This window comes from Odocoileus virginianus, chromosome 16 (assembly GCF_023699985.2).
Source record: "Odocoileus virginianus isolate 20LAN1187 ecotype Illinois chromosome 16, Ovbor_1.2, whole genome shotgun sequence".
NCBI lineage: Eukaryota > Metazoa > Chordata > Mammalia > Artiodactyla > Cervidae > Odocoileus > Odocoileus virginianus.
Genome location: NC_069689.1, coordinates 36,534,093 through 36,555,193, shown reverse-complemented (window position 1 = coordinate 36,555,193; position 21,101 = coordinate 36,534,093). Strand labels below are relative to the sequence as shown.

At 35.8% G+C, this 21,101-nt stretch overlaps 1 long non-coding RNA gene across 4 annotated transcripts in view; it reads right to left on the bottom strand.

Annotated features, from left to right (window-relative positions):
- Positions 1-21,101, bottom strand: part of LOC139038728 (uncharacterized) — a 526,586-nt gene that overhangs the window by 13,166 nt on the left and 492,319 nt on the right. For 3 of the 4 annotated variants that reach the window (XR_011491844.1, XR_011491843.1, XR_011491845.1), the window contains exon 5: positions 14,121-14,257. This is a non-coding gene — a long non-coding RNA (uncharacterized lncRNA). Of the gene's footprint in view, positions 1-14,120; positions 14,258-15,521; positions 15,566-21,101 lie in introns of all 4 variants that reach the window. The other variant, XR_011491846.1, reaches the window with a different exon arrangement.

The following is a 21,101-nucleotide window of genomic DNA, read 5'->3' as shown; positions in this document are numbered from 1 at the left end:
ATTCATGGACCTAACATTCCAGGTTCCTATGCAATATTGCACTTTACAGCATCGGAATTTGCTCTATTACCAGTCACATCCACAACTGGGTATTGTTTTTGCTTTGGCTCCATCCCTTCATTCTTTCTGGAGTTGTTCCTCCACTGATCTCCAGTAGCATATTGGGCACCTACCGACCTGGGGACTTCCTCTTTCAGTGTCCTATCATTTTGCCTTTTCATACTGTTCATGGGGTTCTCAAGGCAAGAATTCTGAAGTGGGTTTACCATTCCCTTCTCCAGTGGACCACATTCTGTCAGACCTCCCCACTGTGACCCATCCGTCTTGGGTGGCCCCACACGGCATGACTTAGTTTCACTGAGTTAGACAAGACTGTGGCCCTGTGATCAGATTGGCTGGTTTTCTGTGATTATGGTTTTAGTGTGTCTGCCCTCTGATGCCCTCTCGCAACACCTACCGTCTTCCTTGGGTTTCTCTTACCTTGGACGTGGGGTATCTCTTTACAGCTGCTCCAGCAAAGCACAGCGGCTGCTCCTTACCTTGGACGAGGGGTATCTCCTAAGTCGCCCCTCCTGACCTTGAACGTGGAGTACCAATAATATACAAGATTGCCACAAAAAAAGGAAATTACAGAGCAATATCCCTGATGAACAAACATGCAAAAATCAACAAAATATAGACAAACCAAATTCAACAATATATAAAAATCTATATATCAAAATATATTAAAAGGATCATACACAATAACCAGGGGCTTCCCAGGTGGTGCTAGTGGTAAAGAACCCACCTGCTAATGCAGGTGACATAAGAAACATGAATTAAATCCCTGAGTCAGGAAGATTCCCTGGAGGAGGTCATGGCAATACACTCCATATTCTTGCCTGGAGAATCCCATGGGCAGAGGATACAGTCTGTAGCATCTCAGAGAATCAAGTAATGACTGAAGCAACTTAGCACACATACATAATAATCAAGAAAGATTTATTCCAGGGGTATAAGAATGGTTCATTATTTGCAAATCAATCAGTCTGCTTTACCATATTATAAAATGAAGGATTAAAAATCATATAACCATCAAAATAGATGTAGAAAAAGCACCTGACAAAATTATCCATTTATAAAAGCTCTGAACAAATTGGATATGTAGGGAACATAACTCAACATAATAAAGGCCCTATATGAAAAGACCAAAGCTAACATAATAGCAAAAATCTGAAAGCTTTTTCTTTAAGATTAAGAACAGGACAAGGATTCTCATCTCACCATTTCTATTCACCATAGCATGGAAAGTCCTAGCCAGAGCAAATAGGCCAGAAAAAAAAAACTTATCCAAATTGAAAAGGAAAAAGAGAAACTGTCACTATTTGTAGTTGATAGTATCATATATAGTAAACTCTAAAAGTACCACCAAAATAATTTTAGAATAATCAAATTCAGTAAAATTTCAGGATACAAAATCCACATACAAATATCTGTTACATTTTTTACACTGATGAGAAACTATCAGGGAAATTAAGAATACAATCACATTTATGGTGATAGTGGAAGTGGTTTAGTCACTAAGTCATATCCACCTCTCTGTGACCCCATGGACTGTAGCCCGCCAGGCTCCTCTCTCCATGAAATTTCCCAGGCAAGAATACTGGAGTGGGTAGCCTTTTCCTTTTGCAGGGCATCTTCCTGACCCACAGATCGAATCTGCGTCTCCTGCTTGGCAGGAGGATTCTTTACCACTGAGCCACCTGGAAAGTCAATCACATTTATATTTGCACCAATAAGAATAAAATATCTAGGAGTAAATTTCACTACAATGGCAAAGACTGTTGAAAAGTATGTCATTAATTTAAAAATTGGAGAAAAAATGGAAATATATTCTGTGCTTGTTGACTTGGAAATATTAACATTGTTAAATTTCCATATTATTGAAGCAATATATAGATTCAATGTAATCCCTATCAAAATTCCAAAGTCATTTTTCACAGAAAAAGAACTATCACTTCTAAATTTGTATGGAACCTAAAGACACCAAGTAGCCAAACCAATCTTGAGAAAGAACAAATCTGGAGTCATCACACTTCCTAATTACACACAATATTACAAAATTATAGTAATCAAAATAATATGGTACTGGCATTGAATAAGACAAGGAGATCAGTAGAGGAGAACAGTCCATAAATAAATAAATAGATTTATTTATGTTAATTAACATTAAATTAATTTATGACATAGTCAAGAATATAGGCTGGGGAAAGGACAGTCTTTCCATAAACTGTGTTGAAAAACCTGGACATATGCAAAGGAATGAAACTGGTTTCTTTAATTTCTCTTTCTGTTCTTTGTATATCTTATTAGATTATAGAAATGTAACAGATTTCTGTGTATTGATTTTGTATCCTACAACTTTACCAAATTCATTGACAAGCTCTAGAGTTTTCTGGTGGCATCTTTAGGATTTTTTCTATGTACAGTATCATGTCATCTGCAAACAGTGACCGTTTTACCTTCCTTTCCAATTTGGATTCCTTTTATTTCCTTTTCTTCTCTGCTGTGGCTAGGACTTCCAATACTATGTTGAAAGAAATTGTCAAGAGCAAGCATCCCTGTCTTATTCCTGAACTTAGAGGAAAAGTTTTCAGCTTTTCACCACAGGGTGTCATATTAACTGGACTTCCCAGGTGGTGCTAGTGCTAAAGAAAGAGCTTGCCAGTGCAGGAGACTTAAGAGATGTGGGTTTGATCCCTGGGTTGGGTAGATCCCTTGGAGGAGGGCATGACAGTGTGCTCCAGTATCTTTGCCTGAAGAATCCCATGGACAGAAGAGCCTGGCAGGCTACTGTCCATATAGTCACAAAGAGTTGGATACAACATAAGTGACTTAGCAGTAGCAGCAGCATCAGGTTAACTATGGAATTGTCATATATGGCCTTTATTATATTAATCCATGTCCCCTCAATGCCCACTTTTTGAAAATTTTTATCATAACTGGAAGTTGAATTTTCGTTAAAAGCATTTTCTGCATCTATTAACATGATCATATGGATTTTATTTTTCAATTTGTTAAAGTGGTATGTTACACTGATTGATTTTCAGATATTGAAAAATTCTTACATCTTTGTAATAAATCCCACTTGATCCTGATGCACGATCCTTTTAATGTATTGTTAGATTCTGTTTGCTAATATTTTCTTAAGATTTTTGAATCTATGTTCATCAGTGATACTACCCTGTAATTTTCTTTGTGAATTGTCTGGTCTGTTAATTTTGTATGAGACAGCGGCCTCATACAGTGAGTTTGGAAATTTTCTTCCTCTGCAATTTTTTGGAAGAATATGAGAAGAATAGGCCAGCTCTTCTCTTAATATTTGGTAGAATTCACCTGTAAAACCACTTGGTACTGGACTTGTTTGTTGGGAATTCTTTTATTACTGATTCAATTTTATTACTGTATTTGGTCTGCTCATATTTTCTATTTCTTCCAGTTCAGTTTTGGGAGATTGCACATTTGTAGTAATTTTTAAATGTCTCCTACATTGTTCCTTTGATTGGCAGATAGTTTTTAGTAGTACTCTCAGAATAATTTGTTTTTCTATAGTGTCAGTTGTAACTTCTTTTTCATTTCTGGTTTTACTAATTATCATCCTCTCTTTTTTTCTTGATGATTTTAGCTAAAGGCATTTCAATTTTGTTTACCTTCTCAAAGAATCAACTCTTAGTTTCATTAACCTTTTCTTTTGCTTTTTAGTCTCTGTTTCATTTATTTCTGCTCTGACTTTTAGTTCTTTCCTCCTACTAAATTTAGGCTTTGCTTGTTCCTTCTCTGCTCCTGTAGACTCCTAAGGCTAGGTTGTTTATTTGAGAATGTTTTTGTTTCCTGGGGTAAACTGTTGTCGCTATAAACTTCCCTCTCAGAACTTCTTTGGCCAAGTTCCATAGATTTAGGATGGTTGTGTTTTCAGTTTCATTTATCCCCAGGTATATTTTGATTCCTTCTTTGATTTCTTCAGTGATCCATTGGTTGTTTAGTATTATATTGCTTAGCCTCCTTGGGTTTTTTAAGTTTTCTGTAGGCTTTTTTTCTAGTTGATTTCTAGTCTCAGAGCACCGTGGTTGGAAAAGATGCTTGTACGATTTCAAGTTTTGGAATTTTTTTGAGCTCTTGTTTGCAGTATTAGGTTGTTTTCCTCAGTGATAGCCCATGACTTCTGCTCCTTTCCAATAATCGTGGAAGCAGCAATTATTGCTTCTATCACTAGAGTTGTGTATTACTGCCTTCTATCACTGGAGTTGTGTTGTTTCAAATGTCTACAATAATACCTGTTTTCTGCCCTGTTCATCCATTATATACTATTGAGTTATTAATGTTCATTAAAGCTTTAAAAAATGGGTAAATGGCTTATGTAACAGCATAAGATAGGAAAATTAATGATACATTGGTTAGCTCAGACTAGGTAAGGTTAGTTGGCAATATAATCACTGCTTTGAAATACATGAAAGATTGCTTGTTCTGTTAATAGTAATGATAGTCACTGAGTAGTGGAACACAATGCATTGAGAGGGAGAGAATCTCTTAAATATTTAGAAAAGAACCTCAAGTCACTGATGAATAGAAAAAAGCTAAGTGGCTAATGATGTAGGTCATAAACTTCGGGTCCCTGAAGATCTGCAAGAAAAAAACTCTCAATAACCTGCCTTTAATTACTAGGATTTCATGAAGGAGATTACGGGACTTAGACCCCCTGATACTTTTTCAATTTCTGTTGTCCAAGCATGAGGGTAAAACTCATACTTGACATAGAAAATGTATATCCTCCTTCCTGACATGTTTATTATTTTACATAGTGACATTAGTAGGTTATTTGGTTTGTGTTATGGTATAGACATTATGGTCCATAAATATTCTAAAGGGAAATGTTTAGAGAATGACTTTAAATCCCCAAAGAAGAACACTCCAAAAATTCAGGCAGCCGGTATTTTGAAGATGCTTATTATCTTATTTCAGTAATGATTGTTGATTATGTTAATGATCATCTCAATAATTTCTTATATAGATAATTGGTAAGAGTAATTTATGTGTACTCCTATTTTAAATATTCTTAATTAGTAAAGCACATTTAAATAAATTACCATATTATTGAAGGTCATGCATAAGTATGGTTCACCAAAATTTTACAAAATTATAGCAAACTACATTCTGTGACATTCATCTTTAAGAATAACTCAACAAATATAAATTCAATATTTTGGGGATTAAAAAAAATTTTAAATAGAGCATATTTTTCAGTGATATGAACAAAATAAAACATGGTTGGCAACTAAATTTGTTATACTCTGTTGTTGACAAAAGAATGGTCACTTTACAAAGAGAAAGCAGTATTTTTTTTCCTGTTTTTAACAATATGAACAAAAATTGAGAGAAGGAAGATGTTGGAGAGGATACAAGGGAAAAAAAACTAAGCAAAAAAGCACCTCTCTCTCTAGTAAGATCACCTAAACTAGCCAAGATAGTAAACTGGATAACATTAACAACATATAGTATGCACAGAAAGGAAAAGATGAATGGAGAAAAGAAGGGAAGGGGGAAAGAAAGTTAAATATTATATATGAGACATTTTTAAGGTTAGTTATATGACATAAATAACAGTAAAGTAAAATGGAACAGAATAAAGGGCCCAAAAATAAAACTCCACATTTATAGTCCACTAATAATTAACATGGCAAATAGATGGGGAAACAGTGGCTGACTTTATTTTGGGGGGCTCCAAAATCACTGCAGATGGTGATTGCAGCCATGACATTAAAACATGCTTACTCCTTGGGAGAAAAGTTATGACCAACCTAGACAGCGTATTAAAAAGCAGAGACGTTACTTTGTCAACAAAGGTCCGTCTAGTCAAGGCTATATTTTTTCCAGTAGACATGTATGGATGTGAGAGTTGGACTATAAAGAAAGCTGAGTGCCGAAGAATTGATGCTTTTGAACTGTGGTGTTGGAGAAGACTCTTGAGAGTCCCTTGAACTTTAGGCAGATCCAACCAGTCCATCCTAAAGGAGATCTGTCATGAGTGTTCATTGGAAGGACTGATGTTGAAGCTGACACTTCAGTACTTTGGTCACCTGATGCAGAGAGCTGACTCATTTGAAAAGATTCTAATGTTGGGAAGGATTGAAGACAGGAGAAGAAGGGGATGACAGAGGATGAGATGGTTAGATGGCATCACCAACTCAATGGACATGAGTTTGGGTAAACTCCGGGAGTTGGTGATGGACAGGGAGGCCTGGTGCACTGCGGTTCATGGGGTCGCAAAGAATCAGACACGACTGAGCAACTGAACTGAATTGAATAATTGACAAGGTAGCCAAGAACACTCAGTGGGAACAGGATAGTCCAACAAAGATTGTTTGGAATACTAGACACGTACATGCAGAAAAATAAAATTGAATCTCTAATAACTCACATAACTCACAAAAATTAACTCAAAGTTTTAAACCTAAGACTTGACACCCTAAAACTCCTTGAAGAAAGTATAGGGGCAAAATTTTTGTCACTGGTCTTAGCAATGATTCTTTTAGATATAACAGGAAAAACAGAAGAAACAAAAATAGAAAATAAGCTATACTATCTCAAAGTGAAAGTCTTCTGCACAGCATATGAAATAGTCAACAAAATGAAAGGCAACCAACAGAATGGGAGATAATTGTTGCAAACCATGTATAAAAGGTTAACAAATGAAATATACAACAAAATTTCACACAGCTCAATAACAAAAACAAAAATAATCTGATTTTAAAAATGGCAAAAGAACTAAATAGACATTTTTCCGGAAAAGGCATATGAATGGCCTGCAGGTACATGAAAATATGGTAAACATCACCAATCATTAGAGAAATAAAAATCAAAGCCACAATGAGATATCACCTCCCACATATTAGGATGGCTGTTATCAAAAAGGCAAGAAATAACAATTGCTGTCAAGATTGTGGGGAAAAGGGAGTTCCTGCATACTGTTGGTGAGAAAGTAAATTGTTTCAGTCAGCACTGAAAAATATGTAGCTTCCTTGAATTCTTTTAAAACAGAACTACCATATGAACTACCAGCAGTCCGCTTCTGGGTATTTACTCAAAAGAAAACAAAACCACTAATCTGAAAAGATATATATATCCCATGTTCATTGTACTGTTATTCACAATAGCCAAGATATGGAAACAAACTAAGGGTACATCAATGGATGAGTGGATAAAGAAGAGTTTCTTTGTATATACAATGGGATATTAATTCAGTTATGAGAAAGAAGGGGATCTTGCCACTTGTGACAACATGGATGGACCTTGAGGGCATAATGCTAAGTGGGATAATTAAGACTGAGAAAGACAAATACTGTATGATATCACTTATATGTGGAATCAAAAAAGTTGAGTTCATAAATCAGAGAGTAGAATAGTGTTTGGTAGGGACTTGGGCTGAGGGAATTGGGAAGATGTTCATTAAGGTTACAAATTTGCAACTAGTAGATAAACAAGCCTGGAGAGCTAATGTACTGCATAGTCATCATATTGAACAATACTGTATTATAAATGTCAAAGTTGCAACGAGACTCGGTCTAAATTGTTCTAATCACACAAAATACAATGATGTAAGAGGATAGAGGTCTTAGCTAATGCTGTGGTGCCATATATAAATGAATTAAATCAACATGTTGTAAACCTTAAATGTATACAACGTTACTGGTCAATTCTATCTCAAATAAATAAATGTAGCGGGTTGCAATAAGCACTTTTAAAATGAACTGCAGTGGAGCAGAATGATGCATTGTCTATGAAAGGTGAACTATTATTTCCAGAAGGCTTTATTGTACATTTTTTTACAGGTTTAGAGGAGAAGTGGGTCATGAGTAAAAAATATCAATATGTATCTTATCTTAGGTAGCAGACAAAAAATGAAAATAGACTTAAAAAAACTCCAAAAAACCCTTATTTGGCCATGTTTTGTAGTTAAACAACTTGAGTAGTTCTATTAATGAATCAAAAACAAAGGATTATAGGCCAAATACCCATAACATTAAATAAGATAAAGAGTAAGCTTTCTTACAACTCTTTTCCTTTATCCATGAGAATACATATTGTATTTTTATGCCACTGCTTAGGGCATCTGTGAAAAACGGACATGAAATTAAATGCTCAGATATTGCACTGCTAGAGAGGTATGGTGCTCAAGTAACTATATAAGTATCTCTTTATTTCACACTATTTCATCCTGATTCAAAAACTTCCTTTTCCAAATTCTACCTCTGTATGCTTCTCAGTATCTATTTTGTATTTAGAATCTGGAGATCTTCAGATTAAAATTCCAGCTCTGCCACTTAATGACTGAATAGGCAAGATGTTTGATAATTCTAAGTGTCTCATATATCAAGCAAGGATAATAATAGGAATTTTTTCAATGGTATAAAATGAGATATCATAGTTAATGTAACATGCACAGAATGTCATAAATAGTGAGCACTTCAGAAATGTTGTTACTATTATTAACAAATAGATTGAAGGTGCTGATGAGTGAATTCTTAGAAACAAGTTTTACTGTTAGTATCTTCAGCCTTTTAATATATGAGAAATGGAAATTACTGAGCAAACATGCTTGATTCAAATTTGCTACATAATAGTATAATTTTATTTTGAAAGAATGTTTTTGTTTATGTCTTTGCTTCCAGTAAAAACTCATACACACAAAAATTATTCTTTCACTAATAACAGGAACATCTTCTATAATCTACAAATTATAAAATTTTAGCCCATTAGAGAAATGAACTGGTGAGGCAGACATATGAATAGGATGCTAAAGGGTGGTAAAACCCTCTGAAGAGTGATAAGAACTGAAAACTATTTCACCTCTGTGGAGCATGGGAGAAGAATGTGGAAGCCATAAAAGTAGTCCAGACAATAGCAACTCAAATTTAGGAACTCCTTGAAAGTAGAATATGGACTAGCATGGCAGCTGTGAAACCTGAGTAGCCCCGAAGTGAAATTTATGAGCTTTTGTTAATGGTCTTCTACCCGTGTTAATGAGATGACTAAGAGACACCCTATTTGTTGGCAAAAGTATGCAAACCCTCATCATGAAGCTGAAGTGGCTAAATTTATACCTAAGTAGATGTCAAAGAAAGAAATTTACCAGGTATCAACAACCTAATGAAAATGGGATGAGATCATCAGGCAGACAAATGTATGTGTATATGAATAATTACAAAGATATATTAGAAGACTTTACCATGAATGTTTTAGCTTGGATTATCCAATTTAATCAATATCAGTAAATAATCAGTAAGTATGTACTAAACATATTCTTCTTAGAGGTGCTATGCTGTGCTTAGTTGCTTAGTCATTTGGAAGTTACATGTAAAGATTAATGATTTTATTTTAAACTAGTCTGAATATTTTAGTTAGAAGCATAGCATATGAATCTAAGAATAATATTTTTATGAAGATGTTTAATATTTTGACATAAAATGCATTGTACACTTGGTATTCAAATTGAAAATTTTACATGGAGAGAAAATTATTTTAATTTGTATGCCCTATAATTAGTTAATATTATAATTAGTTAAATTTCTTAGATTCATATGGTATGCTTCTAACTAAAATATTCAGACTAATTTAAAATAAGATCATTAAACTCTACATGTAAGTTCCAAACCTTTTGAAAGAATAAATGAAGTGCTAGAAATTGTTCAAAATACAATTTAGAGTTTAAAAACACTATAATGATATTTAATGAAAAAATAAAGGAAATAGCTTGGTAGCCTCTAAGGAAATCAGTGGTACTGATAACTAAATAATTAGAATTGGGATTTTGTGAACATCTTTATTAACCTTATATTAATTTGAAAAGTGAGGATAGAAAATAAAAAAGCCTGATTCCCAGAAGTTACACTGAAGGATGCACAAAATAAATAGGAATCATAATAAAGGTGATGCTCATCTAATATATAACCAAATGAAAGCTTACAGTGCCTTGGACTCAAACTTCTAAAATTTGATTATTTTTGTTTTTAGAAAGAATGGTGAATATCTCATAAAATTCTCCTTTGTAAGATGAACAGATTTTGTTGGATAAAATAATAGTAGATATGAGGGGAGGAAAGCAAGACATATATGTATGTTGCCTGAAGAACTATGGATGGAGGTTCATAACACTGTACAGGAGATGACATGACCCTTATGGTGGAAAGCGAACAGGAACTAAAGAGCCTCTTGATGTAGATGAAAGAGGAGAGTGAAAACGCTGGCTTAAAACTCGACATTCAAAAAACAAAGATCGTGGCATCTGGTCCCATCGGTTCATGGCAAATAGATGGGGAGCAATGGAATCAGTGACAGACTTTATTTCTTAGGCTCCAAAATCACTGTGGATGGTGACGGCAGCCATGAAATTAAAGGACACCTGCTCCTTGGAAGAAAAGCTATGACCAACAGAGATGGCATATTAAAAAGCAGAGACATTACTTGGTCTACAAAGGTTGGTCTAGTCAAAGGTATGGTTTTTCCAGTAGTCACGTACAGATGTGAGAGCTGGACAATAAAAAAGGCTGAGCACCAAAGAATTGATGTCTTTGAACTGAATTACTGGAGAAGACTCTAGAGAGTCCCCTGGACAGCAAGAAGATGAAACCAGTCAATTTCCTAAAGGAAATCAGTCCTGAATATTCATTGAAAGGACTGATGCTGAAGCTGAAATTCCAATACTTTGGCCACCTGATGCCAAGAGCTGACTTATTGGAAAAGGCCCTGATGCTGGGAAAGATTGAAGGCAGGAGGAGAAGGGGATGACAGAGGATGAGATGGTTGGATGGTATCATTGACTCAATGAACATGAGTTTGAGCAAACTCTAGTAGATTGTGAAGGATAGGGAAGCCTGGCATACTGCAGTGCATGGGGTCGCAAAGAGTTGGACATGACTGAGCCACTGAACAAGAGTAGGTGATGACCAAAACCAACCCCAACAGAGAGTAATGCAAGAAGGCAGCGTGGTTGTCTGAGGAGGCAGATGTTTGTCTGAAGAGGTTTTACAAATAACTGAGGAAAGACGAGAAGTGAAATAGCAAGAGAGAAAGGGAAAGATATACCCAACTGAATACAGAGTTCCAGAAAACAGCAAAGAACAATAAGAAGGCCTTCTTAAATGAACAGTGCAAAGAAATCGAGGGAAACAATAGAATGGGAAGACTAGAGATCTCTTCAAGAAAACTGGAGATACCAAGAGAACATTTCATTCAAAGATGAGTGTAATAAAGGACAGAATTTGTATGGACTTAACAAAAGCAAAACCATGATGGTGTGATCACTCACCTAGAGCCAGACATCCTGGAGTGTGAAGTCAAGTGTGCCTTAGGAAGCATTACTACAAACAAAGCTAATGGAGGTGATGGAATTCCAGCTAAGCTATTTCAAATCCTAAAAGATGATGCTATTAAAGTGCTGCACTCAATATGCCAGCAAATTTGGAAAACTCAGCATTGGTCATAGGACTGGAATAGGTCAATTTTCATTCCAATCCCAAAGGAAGGCAATACCAAAGAATGTTCAAGCTACTGCACAATTACACTCATCTCACGTGTTAGCAAGGTAATAATCAAAATCTTTCCAGCTATGCTTCAGCAGTATGTGAACCTAGAACTTCCAGATATACAAGCTGGCTTTAGAAAAGGCTAGGGAACAAGGGGTCAAATTGCCAACATCCTTTGGATCAAGGAAAAAGAAAGGGACTTAAAAAAAAAAATCTGCTTTAGTGACTGCCCAAAAGCCTTGACTTTGTGGATCACAACAAACTGTGGAAAATTGTTAAAGAGATGGGAATACCAGACCACCTTACCTGCCTCTTGAGACACCTGTATGCAGGCCAAAAAGCAACAGTTAGAACTGGACATGCAATAATTGACTGTTTCAAAATTGGGATATGAGTACATCAAGGCTATACACTGTCAATCTGCTTATTGAACTTATATGCAGAGTGATGATGTGATGTGATTAGTCACTCAGTTGTGTCCAACCCTTCGTGACCCCATGGACTATAGCCCACCAGGTTCCTCTACCCATGGGGATTCTCCAGGCAAGAATACTAGAGTGGATTGCCATGCTCGCCTCCAGGTAATCTTCCTAACCTATGGATTGAACCCAGGTCTCCCACATTGCAGGTAGATTCTTTACCCTGTGAACCACCAGGGAAGTCCAAGTATGCAGAATAGTACATCATGTGAAATGCCAGGCTGTATGAATCTCAAGCTGGAATCAAGATTTCTGGAAGAAATATCAATAACCTCAGATATGCACTTGATACCAATCTTATGGCAGAAAGTGAAGAGGAACTAAAGAGCCCCTTGATGAAGGTGAAGAGGAGAGTGAAAAAGCTGGCTTAAAACTCAATATTCACAAAACTAGGGTCATGGTTTTCAGTGTAGCACTTCATCACAAATAGAAGGGGAAAAAAGTGGAAACAGGGGTAGGTTTTATTTTCTTGGGTTCTAGAATCACTGTAGATGGTGACTGCAGCCATGAAATTAAAAGGTGGTTGCTTCTTGGAAGAAAATTTAGGCCAAACCTAGACAGGATATTAAAAAGCAGAGATATCACTTGGCCAACAAAAGTCTGTATAGTCAAAGCAAACTCCAGGAGATAGTGAAGGACAGGGAAGACTGCATGCTGCAGTCCATGGGCTCACAAAGAGTCAGACATAACTTAGTGACTGAATAACAACAATGACGTATGTATGTACATCAGAATATATTCAGTGTGTCTCTAGAACCATGATAAATCTCTTAACTAACTTATTGCTATTTGTATATTTCAGGCATGCTGTGAATGATGAATGAAAGTGACAAACGTGTCTTAAAGCTGTGTGGTTATTATGTAGCTATAGACTTGTGATAATAATGTCATTAGAATAAAAAGACATGATTTAATTTCTAGAAAATTTAGAGTGAAATTGTTATGCATTTCATGGGAATAGGTGAATTTTCTGCATTATTTCAGCTAATTTTATTATTGTCTACAAATAGAGACATGAACACTGTAGCATACGTTCAACAGAGTCATCTGAGTTACTAATCTTGGTGTCAGGGTGAGGGAATGCAGCTATCTCCCTAACTATGCAGCTTCATAAAGAATGGTTGCTATTACTACTCTTTCCTCATGTCTTTTTAAAATGAATTTGATGAAAGTATGTAATTCTAAAAATACAGTCATTATAAATAAGAAATTAAAAGCAGCTATCAAGTTAAATACATTTGATCAACATTACCATTACCATCCAAAGAAACCAGGACTTGAGGCCCATTAATACTACACTTAGTTTCCCTGGTGGCTCAGACAGTAAAGGTATCTGTTTGCAATGCAGGAGACCCGGGTTCAATCCCTGTGTCAGGAAGATGCCCTGGAGGAGAAAATGGCAACCCACTCCAGTATTCTTGCCTGGAAAATTCCATGGATGGGGGAGCCTCATAGGCTACAGTCCCTGGGGTCACAAAGAGTTGAACACAACTGAGCGACTGCACTTTCACTTTTCACTTTCAGTACTACACTTTATAATTGTCCCATCTACTCTCCTGAAGATAACTCTCTAGCTTCATTTACACTTGGGCTATCTGAAAGAATGAACACTTCTGTGTTTATTTATCTTCTTTTGAAGACAGAAACAATGAAGGCAAAAGTCATGGCTAATGGAATCAATATATTGTCATTATCATGTGTGTGTTAGTTGCTCAGTCACGTCCAACTCTTTGTGATCCCATAGAGCCCGCCAGACTCCTCTGTCCATGGAATTCTCCAGGCAAGAATACTGGAGTGGGTTGCCGTTCCCTTGGCCAGAGAATTTGCCTAATGAGTATTTTAAAACAGTTAAGTTTCATGAGCCATTTTAAATGTTCCATACACATTATCCATTTGAATTCTCAAACCTATGGATAGAAGATATTACTGGTCACATTTCACAAATGAAGAACCCAGGGCTTAGACAGGTATGTTAAGTCACTTGATACAAATTACTTAAGTCAGCAACAGTTCTAGAATATTTTGACAGCTAAAACCCATTTTCCTATGTTAGCAGTGAAAGAAGCTTTAGAAATCATCTTACCATTTCACAGACTCCTGGGATGTTTTCAGTCAGTTCACTTTAGTTCAGTTGCTCATATCTGAGGATATTGATATTTCTCCTGGCAATCTTGATTCCAGCTTGTGCTTCATCCAGCCCAGCATTTCACATGATGTACTCTGCATATAAGCAAAATAAGCAGGGTGACAACATACAGCCTTGATGTACTCCATTCCCAATTTGGAACTGGTTCATTGTACCATGTCTGTTTCTAACTGTTACTTGTTCAGCTGCATGCAGATTTCTCAGGAGGCAGTAAGGTAGTGTGGTATTCCCATCTCTTTAAGAATTTTCCACAGTTTTTTGTGATCCACACAGTTAACTTGTCAAAGGTCAAGTAAGAGGAGAACAAAATTTAAATTAGAAATCAAATGGTTCCCCCCAACCATGGCTATTTTTAAAATGCTATATTGATTTTGTTCAGTCTAAGTCATGTCTGACTCTTCGCCACCCCGTGGACTGCAGCACATCAAGCATTTCTATGATTGCACTGTATAATCCAAAATCTTTGGAGTCAGATATATTTGCCATTCTGCCCTTCATTTCACAAAAGGAAGACAAAATTAAAATCAGGCAATACTCTGAGCGTTTTACACTTAGTATATTCTTTAATCCCCACACTACTCTAATGCATAAAATCTCATTATTCTCATTTTACAGATAAGTAGACAGAATTTCAGAGCAGGTTAAGTCACAAAAGCAAAACCATATAGCTTGAAAGAGGCAGAAATGGTATTCATCCACAAACCCGTTGTCTTTTTAATTTTTTTTAGCATATGATAAACATTACTTTTTACCTTATTAAGAGTATACAGAGAAAATAATGTATTTCTATAATAGAGATATAATGTTTCACCTTTTATAAGGGTTCTTACTCAAGCCACCAAGAGAACACATATTTATTTAATGATCAAAACAGCTTAATTATGTTATCTCATTAATGAATTTCAAAAGGTTAATAAGGTGCTTCTACTTGTTACCACCAAGAGACACTTCAAATCAGGATACTGGTCAAAATTTCATGAATATGGAAACTGGAAATTTACATTACTATAAATATACTTAATATCTTTAGAGTTCTCTGCCATGTCAATATACATTAAATTACAATTTTAGTTATTTTTTTCTGGATACTATATTGTCTCCTGTAGTATGACTATATAATATAGAGTACTTTAATTATAAACACACTGACCTCTTTTAATGGGGTTTGAAGAATCAGTATTATTACAGTTTCCCTGATTTTTCCCATATAAAATTTCCTAGATTGATCACCCATTTTATCAATTAGCTTTGTTATGACTTTGTTTAGAAAATATGTAGCATCCTTCAAGTCAATGCTTTTAAAACATTCAATGAAATAAACTGATGTTTAAAACTTACTGTATAAGAGGGGTTCCCTGGTAGCTCACTGGTAAAGAATCCACCTGTCAATGCAGGAGACATGGGTTCAATTCCTGGTCCGGGAAGATCCCACGTGTCATGGAGCAACTAAGCCTGTGTACCATAGCTATTGAGTCTGTGCTCTAGAGCCCATGAGCTGCAAGTACTGAAACCAGAGAGCTCTAGAACCTGTGCTCAGCAATAATAAAAGCCACAGCAATGAGAAGCCCACACACCACAACTAGAGAGGAGAGAGACTGCACTCACTACAACTGGAGAAAAGCCCATGTATCAGTGAAGATCCAGCAGAAACAAAAATCCATCAATAAATAAAGTTATATTTAAAAAATAGTGTATAAGAAAGGAAATTTTCAAAAATTGTGGGAAAAGAGATGAAAGATTAAGTGTATAGCCTTGGAAGACAGTTACTTTGAAGCCATTAATATTCATCCAGATGTATAATTTCTGATACATTCATTTTTAAAATCTGATATATTTATTACAATATAGTTTTAAATCAAAAGTTCAAGATGCCACAGTTTTTTAATGCCACACTTGGCCAATAAGACCATATTTATCTCCTAGAAAGAAGAAGTGATAGTTTGATTATATTTGGTTTGTTCCCCCAAATCCATTATGTACCTTTCTTTGCCTTCTCCTTGACCAGGAGGAGTGTTTCACCCATATTAAGTTTCTAACTAGGCTCTGCCAGTGAAAGTCACCAGTTGGACATGGATGAGAGAGAAGGAAGCTATTGGCATACTTACCCACACTCTCCTGCTCTGCCCCTAATGAAGTATCTTGTTGGGCAAATCCTCTACCTAAAATTCCCACACTGCTTCAGTGACATCCTTCTCTCCCTTGTCCTTCAGCCCTAAGGGAGGTAACTAACTGCTTCCTAATGTTACTAATCTCTGGATCACCATCCCTTTCTTGTTCTCTTAAATGTGATTCACCCACAATGTGCCAAGTCACTTCAGTCATGTCCAACTCTTCGTGAGCCTGTGGACTGTAGCCTGCTAGACTCCTCTGCCCATGCGATTCTCCAGGCAATACTGGATTGGGTTGCCATACCCTCCTCCAGGGGATCTCCCCTACTCAGGGACAGAACCTCTGTCTCTTACATCTCCTGCATTGGCAGGCGGATTCTTGACTACTAGCATCACCTGGGAAGCCCCCATCCACTATAGTTTATCCTATCAAATCATCTTCAGTTTAATCTTTCTGAGTATGACATCTGTTTCTAGTGCATGACTCCTATCCATGAGTAGACAAAATATACAAATTTACAAAAAAAATTCCTTTGTAGCTCTCCTTCCTGGGAAGAAAGAGAAGGTAGTAGAGAAGTGAAAAAGAAACAAAAGGCAAAATGCTTGTCAGCATGGTGTGCGTATTCTGATTGGGAACACAGTCTTCAGACATACCGTATGCACGATGGTGGCAGCGCACATGATTAAATGTTGTAAGAAAGGGACACAGGAAATGTGAGAGATCGGATATTGTAATTTTAACTGGGTTTTCCAGGCAAGGCCTCACAATGAATGTGACATTTGAAAGAATACTTAATGAAAGTGGTGTGGATATTTGGAGTAAGAACATGAGAGGAATAGGGTCTTTCTTTAGTATTTCTTACAAGGCAGATTTGTGTAACACAAATTCTCTTAGCTGTACTGGGCTTCCCTGGTGGTTCAGATGGTAAAGCATCTGCCCGCAGTGCAGGGGATTCAGGTTCGATCCCTGGGTCAGGAAGATCCCCTGGAGAAGGAAATGGTAATCCACCCCAGCACTGTTGCCTGGAAAATCCCATGGTCAGAGTAGCCTGATAGGTTACAGTCCATGGGGTCGCAAAGAGTCAGACACGACTAGGAGACTTCACTTTCACTTTTCCTCAAAAAATTAAAGATAGAATTACTATATTAATATAATCCAGCAATTCCACTCCAAGGTGTATTTCCCCCAAAATGAAAACAGGGACTTGAGCAGATATCTGTATGCCTATATTCATAGCAGCATTATTCACAATAGCTGAAATGTAGAATTAACCCAAGTATCCATTGATGGGTGAATAAACAAAATGTGGTATATACTTACACTGGAATTTTATTCAGCCTTAAAAAGCAAAGAACTTTTAACACATGCTACAGCATGGATGAACGTGGAAGACATTGTGCCAAGTGAAATTTATCCAAATACAAAAGTACAAATATTGTATGATTCCACATTAAGAGGGGCCTAGAGTGATCAAATTCAAAGAAACAGAAAATAGAATGGTGATACACAGGGCCTGAGAGAAGAGAATGGGGAATTATTGGGTATAGAATTTCAGCATGATTTGGGAAGATGAAATAGTTCTGGAGACGGAAAGGATGGTGGTGATGATTGAACAACAACATAAATGAATTTATGTCACTAAGCTCTACATTTAAAATAGTTAAAATGACAAATTTTGTTATGTATATTTACCATCATAAATTTGAAACATATAAGTAAACAACAAAATAGCATTGAAAAGAGTATGACCAGGATCTTAAATTTTCAAGAAATGAAGAAGATTGATCTTTTCCATTATTGGGGTACTTTTAAAAAAAAGAGATTTTATACTAGATTAATTTGAATAATTTGAAAACGTGGAAGTTACAGAAATATTATTACATGAACAGAACATTGAAAATCCTAATCATTTTCTCAAATTAGGATTTCTCAAATTAGGAAGCTTGCCTTACAGATCTTAATTTTCACTGAAACTGGAAAAAAAAATGTGATTTGCTGAGTGTGTGAAGAAGTGAGAGTGTATTTTGGTAAGAAACCTAAAAGCAGAGAAATGTTGGAGTAACTCTCTTTTTAAAAATATAGGAAAGAGCTAACACATGTGTCCATCACAGTTGAGTTCCTCCTGTTTTGAAGTCTACATATTGAGCCAATCTGAGGTGCTTTTTCATTTGTATTTAGCAGACTAAACACTATGGGTACAGGCAATATATGATAAATATATAGGAAGAAGAAATATATATCAGTGAAATGATGTGTTTTAAACTATGCGTGCATATGTATACATACAAACACACATGATATTCTACATTTCATTTCCTTTATATATCACCCTGGAAACTCATTTAACATAATCTTTTTTTTCATGAATCCCTGAATAGAGGATAAGGGTCTTTGCCAGGTATATCTAGATAGTACATTATTGTGATTCAATTTGTCAACAAGATTTCAAAAATTACTATTTACTGAGTTTATCATTATACAATACATGGAACCTCAAAGTAATTCAAATCAAATCCTTTTTTTTTTTTTTTAACGTGTAGAAACCGGAGTTAATACACACACACACACACACACACACACACATATGCAAGGGCAAATTGCCCTAAGTGCATTGAACATGAAAGGCATTCACCCAATATCTCAAATATCTGTGGAATGTCTGCTGAATGAATAACAAGGTAAAGCCAAGAATAGAGGTTTTACAACTTTGGGTGCAGTTTCATTTTCATTATAAAGGATTTTCCCTACAACAATTATATAATTAACAGCTAGAGTATAAATTGGGCTTCCCTGGTGGCTCAGAAGGTAAAGAATCTGCCTGCAATGCGGGAGACCCAGGTTCAACCCCAGGATGGGGAAGATCTCCTGGCAAAGGGAATGGCAACCTAATCCAGTATTCTTGTCTGTTAGAGTTCCAAGGACAGAAGAGCCTGGCAGGCTACCGTCTGGGGGTCGCGAAGAGTCGGCAAAACTGGGCGCATCTGTCTGTCTGTCAGACTATATATACACTGCCTAAACAGGTGCGAACATATTATGTTACTGACTCCCAGTTGAGGAAAGTTAGTCTCAGTTATATTCTTACTCGTACTGATATTTTAAAATAATTTACAAATGTTTTTATACATTAGTTTATATGGAAGTGGAAAGTGAAAGTGAAGTCGCTTAGTCGTGTCCTACCCTTTGGGACCCCATGGACTGTAACCTATCAAGCTCCTCCGACCACAAAATTTTCTAGGCTAGAAAGCTGGAGTGGGTTGCCATTTCCTTCTCCAGGGGATCTTCCTGACCCAGGGATTGAACCCAGGTCTCCTGCATTGCAGGCGGATGCTTTACCATCTAAGCCACCAGGGAAGTCCAGTTTATATGGAGTCCAAATTATTCACATTAAAAGCAAACTAGAAAATGTATATAAATTAAAATCATATCATTCATTTTTTATAAGAGCTGAAAATTGAGTTTTCTGAATTTTATTCTAAATTATATTTTCAATGAAAATATATGAAATATATATGATTTCAATTCCACATCTAAATTCACAGTCCACAGTACTTGTGACTATGAGAAGCAACTAAGAATACTCAATGCGTTTATGCTTAGGACAGTTCTTCATTTTCATCCTTTGAGGCTAAAAAAGAAAGAGTTTTATAGTAGAAGCCATGCTGCATACTAATCTAATAAGCTAAAGTAAATCTTCTTACCTCAGTGGCTGAATATATTTATTTCTTTGCCAATCATTGTTTTTGTTAACTGGATAATTAGCATTTTTATCACATTAAAAGTCTTCATTATATTATTCTATATCTCAAAGTATAGGGAAGAATATGAATGTAGTTCACTTCAAAACAAAAGAAAAGTAGGTTTAGGCACCTGAGAATATTTGTTTACTTCCAAATTAAATTAAGATATGAAACTCAAACTAGTAAACAAGATAAACTGAAGTTTGACATTTTAACATTATGACATTTAAAAGCTTCTTAAATGAATGTAGTTTAAAAGTTTTAAAATTAAAACATATGAACATTTCTTCTGCCTCTTGTATATACATGTATATCTCTTTTTACATACACATATATAAAATATGAATTATGTATCATAGATCACATATATATATTCCAGAAATTACAATTTTATATACTTCAAGTTCTTTGTGACAGTGAACTCTTGTTTATGCCATATATCAAGAACCAAAGAGTTGCTCCTTATGACACTGCATCCTTTGCAGTGGACCCATCAAACACAAACCATGTGCTCTTTACCTAAGAAATCTTACTTATCTTCATCACTCATTGTTTTCTTCTGACATTTCTAGGTACATGTGAACTTGAACATTTGATACATCTATTAAACTACCCCCAGCAATACATAAGCTTTTTCAGTATGGAAATTGTGTCATATATTTCACTTTTATATCCTCCTAGTACTTCACAAGTGATCAAAGTTACTTAAACTGAATTTAACGACAAACAAAAAAAATAAGCAAATGCTATAAACATTTTTAAACAAAAGCTTTTTAAGGATATATTCCAATATAATATCTCATCTGCTTTCTCTTCTCTTTCTGGAATAGTCTAAACAAATTAAATCAGGTAGCTCAGAGGTTCTTCTGCTCTAATGTTTGACTTCCATTCTGGCACAGTGACACTGGACTCTCCACTGATTTCTAAATTGCTTTATTGTGTAATTTGGGAGGACTAGAGGAATAGAATCTACAATCAGAGGCAGCTGGTCGAAACAGGTGTTGCAGAAAATTATAATCCTACTTTGATTAATCCTGTTTTTTACAACCACCCTCCAGTTATGCATGACAGG